The sequence below is a fragment of the Elaeis guineensis genome, chromosome 3 (genome assembly GCF_000442705.2).
Source record: "Elaeis guineensis isolate ETL-2024a chromosome 3, EG11, whole genome shotgun sequence".
Classification (NCBI taxonomy): domain Eukaryota; kingdom Viridiplantae; phylum Streptophyta; class Magnoliopsida; order Arecales; family Arecaceae; genus Elaeis; species Elaeis guineensis.
The window spans coordinates 73,733,615-73,739,971 of NC_025995.2; the positions used below are offsets into that span (position 1 = coordinate 73,733,615).

The 6,357-nt window shown below is 31.4% G+C and overlaps 1 non-coding gene across 1 annotated transcript; it reads left to right on the forward strand.

The window, feature by feature from the left end:
• Positions 1 to 4,128: 4,128 nt before the first annotated feature.
• Positions 4,129 to 4,235, forward strand: LOC140856794 (small nucleolar RNA R71). Its single transcript, XR_012140396.1, has one exon. It is a non-coding gene; the product is annotated as a small nucleolar RNA R71 (small nucleolar RNA).
• The last annotated feature ends 2,122 nt before the right edge of the window (positions 4,236 to 6,357 follow it).

Below are 6,357 nucleotides of genomic sequence, written 5' to 3' on the forward strand. Positions count from 1 at the left end.
ACCATGATTATCAATCAAATTTTGACTTCAATAAAAATTAAAAATATATTAGAAAGTAATGAGTTGGGTCGAATCCATAGAGAAGACAGGATTTTGACTTGAAATCTTTGATTTTATAAAAAAATAAAATTTTAGAGAAAGCAATTTAAGTCAGAAAATAAAAATTAAAAGTATAAAAAATAAATCAGATATTAAGGTCTACTAACTAGATCCTAGCATCTACTTACAATAAAAATAAATAATAAAAATTTAAAAATATATATATAATAAATCGGGTACTAAGATCTACTAACTAGATCCTAGCATCTATTTGTAATAAAAATAAATAATAAAATTTAAAAATTATAAAAATAAATTGGTACTAAGATCTACTAATTAGATCTTAGCATCTACGTGCAAAAAATAAAAGACAAGAATTTAAAGTGTAGAAAAATAAATTTTACATTAATTGAAATTAAAATTCAAGTACAAAGAATTTAAAAAAATAATAAAATAAAATAAAAATAAAACTATAATAAAAATCTGAAGTTAATCAGCTAAGCCTCGTCAGGAAGATGGTTGATGACCTCTCCATCTTCCATCGTACTCCGTAGAGTGAATCGACTTCTCTCCTTCTTTTTCTTGGGTCCCTAAAGTTATTTTATTTTATTTATTTTTTTCTATACCTTTTACTCAATTTTTTTTACTTTCAAAGCTTATTCCTAGACCTCCTATTTATAGATAAATTTTTCATAATTTTTTGATAAGAAAAGGAGTCCTAAAACTCTTAGAAATCGTATTAATCTCCTTAAAAATATTTCTAGCTGTCAGATCAGCTTCGGACCACCCAGATCTGTCCAAAAAATCTTTGTTTTAATCTGAATCAAAGTTGGATCAAACCACAGCCATTTGATCTGGGTTTGGATTGGTTTTAGACTATCGGATCGCGCAAAAGAATCCTATTCAAAGTTGGCAACGAGTTTGAACTGTCAGATCTGGGTCGGATTGAATTTTAGCCATTGGATCATGTCCTGGATCTTTCTCTCGCTGTGAACCACGCTTGTGGACCGCATGAAGTTTTCTGTGGACCGCACCCTGGCTCTGTGGATCGAGCGGCCGGTCCACCGTACATCAAAGGCTATTTTCTTTATTTTTTAGGATATTTTGGCTTTATTTTTGCTCTAATTTTTTGCCTGAAAAAAAAAATATATGCATTAAATTCTTCAAAAAAAAAATTATTTTGGTGCTTAAATTGCTCAATTAAATTAACATCTATTTTTTTATAAATATATCTAATTTTATATTTTTTTCAAAATCACTTATTTTTTAAGAAAATTCATTAAATTCATGAAATTAGAATTTTTAAGAAGACGTTAGCACCATAAATTATCAAAAATATCTTCAATAAATATAAAAATATTTCACTTATCACACTTCCTAACTTGAACTTTGCTCGTCCTCGAGTAAAGAAAGAATTTAGAATCAAATACCTTAAAATCTCAAATTTTATCAAATAATTTTTAAAAGGACTACTGATGTTCAGTAGAGTGTAAATGAAGTGTGTTATTGGGGTATTAATACTAGTTAATATGAGAGTTAAACTAAGAATACTAAATCTTTTCTGAACTTTTTCAAATTATCATTACCTTTATCTCCAAATTATTAACTTTCATATGGACAAGTATATTGTTACTTCCGTCCTTCATTTATTGATTGATTTTTTTTTTCTTTTTTTTTTTTAAATGTTGTACTGCTATTGAGTGTTTTAACTCCTTAAATTTTTTATTTGATCTATGTAGTGAGTTTTCAGTCAATGACTCTCAAATCAGATAGCTTTAGGGCACTAAGTATAAAATACCCCTCGAACCTACTTGCTCGAATCAAACAGGCTACGAGTTAAAACTAACTTTACAACAAAGCTTCTTTGCCTTTCATACCTTTTGACGTGAAACTCAATGCTTGCTTAGGCAAAGAGGCTCGATTACTCAGCATGAAGTACTTGGAAACTTTTTTTCTTTTTTTTTGAATATATAAAAAAATATATAGTTACTCTACATAAATCTATAGAAAGTAAACTCTTCTTTGATGCTGGTATAAAAATTTAGAAATACTCAAAAAAAATTATTTAAATTATAAACTTAACTCTTTATTGAGTTTTCTTAATACTTGATCCATCAATATCTTACAAACTTTCTGATCTGTACATCAATATTCTTTTAAATGCTTGGTTTAACTTGATTCTTAAGTGTAATCAGATGCTTAAATACTAAATACTAACTTACTTGAGGACTTTAAAAATAAAAATTTTTATTCTCCCCCCAACTTAATTAACATTGTCCTCAATGGAGTAGAAAAAATAAACGGTATATGTAAAGAGAAAGAAAAGGAGAGATATCACCTGATCCATAAGTCTTTTCAAAACTGATTCTCCCCCCAACTTAGCCAAGATTATTTTCAGATCCCTACAAAAGACACAAAGCAAGACTCGATTATCCTAAACAAAATGCAAAAGAAAGCAAAGGCAAAAGCAAAAATTAAAAATTTGAAAACTGAAAAACTGGGTTGCCTCCCAGGAAGCGCTAAGTTTACCATCTTCAGCCAGACCATCCTAATTCTCTATCCCATGTCAAATATTGGATTGACAAATTTTAGTGGTTTTGGATTGCCAATCTCAGAAAGATGGCCTATAATAAATTTCAGTAGTTTATTGCCAATCTTCAGAAAGAATTTCACATCTCCATTCTTAATTTTAGAAAGATAGTTCACAAACACATTCACAGACACTTGTTTATCGAGAATTTCTCCTATTTATTCTTCCAAAATATTCATGAATTGAGTTTTTAGGTTAGAAGTTGAGTTTGATGCACGAAATGCTAGAAGGGTGTCAGTTGATTTTAAACATGTGTACTCAGATATGATCAAGGATAATTTTAGTTCTGGAGGAGGTGATTTTAAAGTGGAAGAATTAATTTTTGGGGCTGAAGGAAATAAAATTTTTAATGAATATATCTTGGGTAACTCATCCGCTCTCTTCTCATTATCACTTAGATCAGCATCAGTACTAAGCTCAGATTTTTCTATTGGGTTAGTCTCAATACTAATCTCCTCTTCTAAATTCTCTTTTTGGCTAGCATCAGTACTAGCCTCACTCACCTGATCTTGGTATGAGTCCTTAAGAATCCTATCACTTTTAAGCTCAGAAATTACATTGTCACTTTCAAATTGGGGATTCTTAGGTGGGCCATTGGATTGATGACTAGGTCCAGGTGATTGGTGGATGGGTGGGTCGTTTTTAAAATTCAGTATTTGTTCATTTGGCAATTGACCTAGTTCTCTCCTCATGGTAGATTCAATTAATTGATCTATTTGTGCTTCTAGCCTAGCGAGGGATTGCTGTTAGGTCATGATCATTTGTTGAAGTTGGCTAAATCTATCGTTGGCTAGATTGGTCTGTTGAAGAGGTGGGTATAATGGCTGATTGTAATAGGATGGCTGGATGGCTGACTAGCCTGACCACTATTATAGGCATAATTTTGGTATTGGAGCCCATTCTGAAAGTTCTGCACAGAAAAAATTTAGGTCTGAGCCTGAGTCTGTTGGGGTCTCCAAGAAAAATTAGGGTGGTTCCTCTAGCCCGAATTATATGTGTTAGAGAATGGATCATTGACAAGTTTGGAGTAACCTTGAGCAACTTGAACTTGCTCTTGAATGAAAGGTAGAAACTGTGCAGCCTTGGGATATTCGCTCACATGATGGGCCGGACTAGCACAGATAGAATAAATCTCCTAATAATTAGGTGGTGGTGTGTATTGTGCAGGAGATTATTGACCTAATGCTAGGAACTGATCAAATTTTTGAGCAAGAAGGTCGACTTTATCTAATCTTTGGGCTATTTGGTTCAGATCGATCTTAGGACTAAAGTCTGTTTGCTTGATCTCAAAAATTTCTATCCGCTTTTGGTAAGGGATTGATCTTTTGTAAGAGGATAATGAAGCATGATTGATTGAATTTTCACTCAAAGTTTCAAACAAAGTATAAGCTTCATCCTCACTTTTACTCATGAATGCACCCCCATAAGATGTATCTACCATCTGTCTGTATTGGTAACCTAAACCCTCATAAAAAGCTTGAACAATTTGCCACTTAGATAGATCATGGTGTGGGCATTCTCTAAGAAGTTCCTTAAGTCTCTCCCATGATTCATGAATTTGTTCTCCTGGAAGCTGAGCAAATCCAGTGATGGCTCGCCTCATGGTGTTGGTTCGACCTATGGGATAAAATTTTTTAAGAAACTCATGCTGCATTTAAGCCCAAGTTTGGATTGGTCTCCCTATTGTGCCAAGCCAATACTTGGCTTTATCTTTAAGTGAGAAGGGGAATAAGGTCAATCTAAGTGCATCATCAGTAAAATTTTAAATTTTCATCGTGGAACAAATTTTTAAGAACTCATCCAGATGCTTGTAAGGATCTTCATTAGTATTCCCATAGAAAGACGGAAGCATCTGGATTGTGGTCGACTTGATCTCATAGTGGCTTGCAGGGATATCAGGTAAGTGGATACAAGTCGATGGGTTATAGATGGAAAAAATAAAATATTTCTTCATCTGCCTAGGTGGTTCTCTAGGATCTCCAGCCATCTGATTTTCAGATTTAATATGAATCAACCGTTCAATCTTAGGATTGGGTTTAACTAGGTCAAGATAGAGAGATCTTCTATCTTGCATATACCAATGCAAACCTAATGTATGATTCAAGTTTTGTTTTTGTTTCATCTCCTTTTTTTTTAAAGAGAAAAAGGAGAGAGAAGAAAGAAAGAGCCCTAGACCTAGATACGTAAGGTGGGAAGAATTAGTTGTAGTTTAGTGTTAATTACAATCAAATTAGCAAATAATTAAACCTAGACACCTATGGGTTTCTTAAACCTAATAGTTTGATGTAGAGTAGCTTAGTCTAGATACAAATTGGGTTTGTTCTCACTTCCTTCAACTAGCCAGATAAGAGGTGAGATCGTGGGGGTCCCCTCGTTGCTTGTCTTAGACACCAATTGAATTAGCCAGGTAAGCTAACGGAATCAATTAAATAACCACAAATTCACTTAGGCTGAGCTTTTATAACCTCTAGCCTTAAACACCAGTTTCAGGAGTGAGTCCAAACTTACTTTGCACTTGACTTCAACAAAATACTCAAACTGAACTCAATTAATCTTAGGGGCCAATGTTTACTTGATTTTAGTTAGATTTGGGTTAATGCGGGATGCTGGTTGGTTGTTTTTGGGCTAAGAAAGGGTGATGAAATCTTTACCTTATCTTGTTATGGGTGTTGCCCTTAAATTGATTTGAGATGAATATGCACAACCAATTTCAAACAAGTTCTATGCAACTAAATTAGATGCATGAAACTAATAAAACTTGAAAGCTTACCTTGTCTCCAACGATCATCAAAAATAAATCTACAATGATGAATGCTCCTAAAAATTAAGTTTCTACTCTTGTCATGTAATTTTTATTAGGTTTATGTGGATAAATTTTAAGTTAATTAAAAAAAATAGTAATTAATACTAAAAAAAATAGTTAAAGCTAGGGTTAGGATTGACCTCACCAAGCAAAATTGAAAGCTTTCTATCTCTTTTTTGAATTTTTTTCTGCACAAAGATAAAAAAATAGAAAAGTTAGTTAAATTTACAAGAAAATCAAAGAAATCAAATATTAAAATTATTACCTTCTCTGGCAACGGTGTCAAAAATTGATACGATCGTGATGCTGTCGTTAGGATATCGTGATTATCAATCAAATTTCAACTTCAATAAAAATTAAAAACATGTAGAAAGTAGTGAGTCAGGTCGAATCCACAAAGAAGGCAGAATTTTGACTTGAAATCTTTGATTTTATAAAAAAAAATAAAATTTTGGAGAAAGCAATTTAAGTCGAAAAATAAAAATTAAAAATAGAAAAAATAAATCGGGTACTAAGATCTACTAACTAGATCCTAGCATCTACTTACAATAAAAATAAATAATAAAAATTTAAAAATATATATATAAAATAAATCGGATATTAAGATCTACTAACTAGATTCTAGCATCTATTTATAATAAAAATAAATAATAAAAATTTAAAAAATATAAAAATAAATTGGTACTACGATCTACTAATTAGATCCTAGTATCTATATGCAAAAGATAAAAGATAGGAATTTAAAGTGCAGAAAAATAAATTTTACATTAATTAAAATTAAAATTTAAGTATAAAAATTTTAAAAAAATAATAAAATAAAATAAAAATAAAAATAAAACTATAACAAAGATCTAAAATTGATCAGCCAAGCCTCATCAAAAAAATAGTTGATGATCTCTCCGTCTTCCGTCGTACTCCGTAGAGC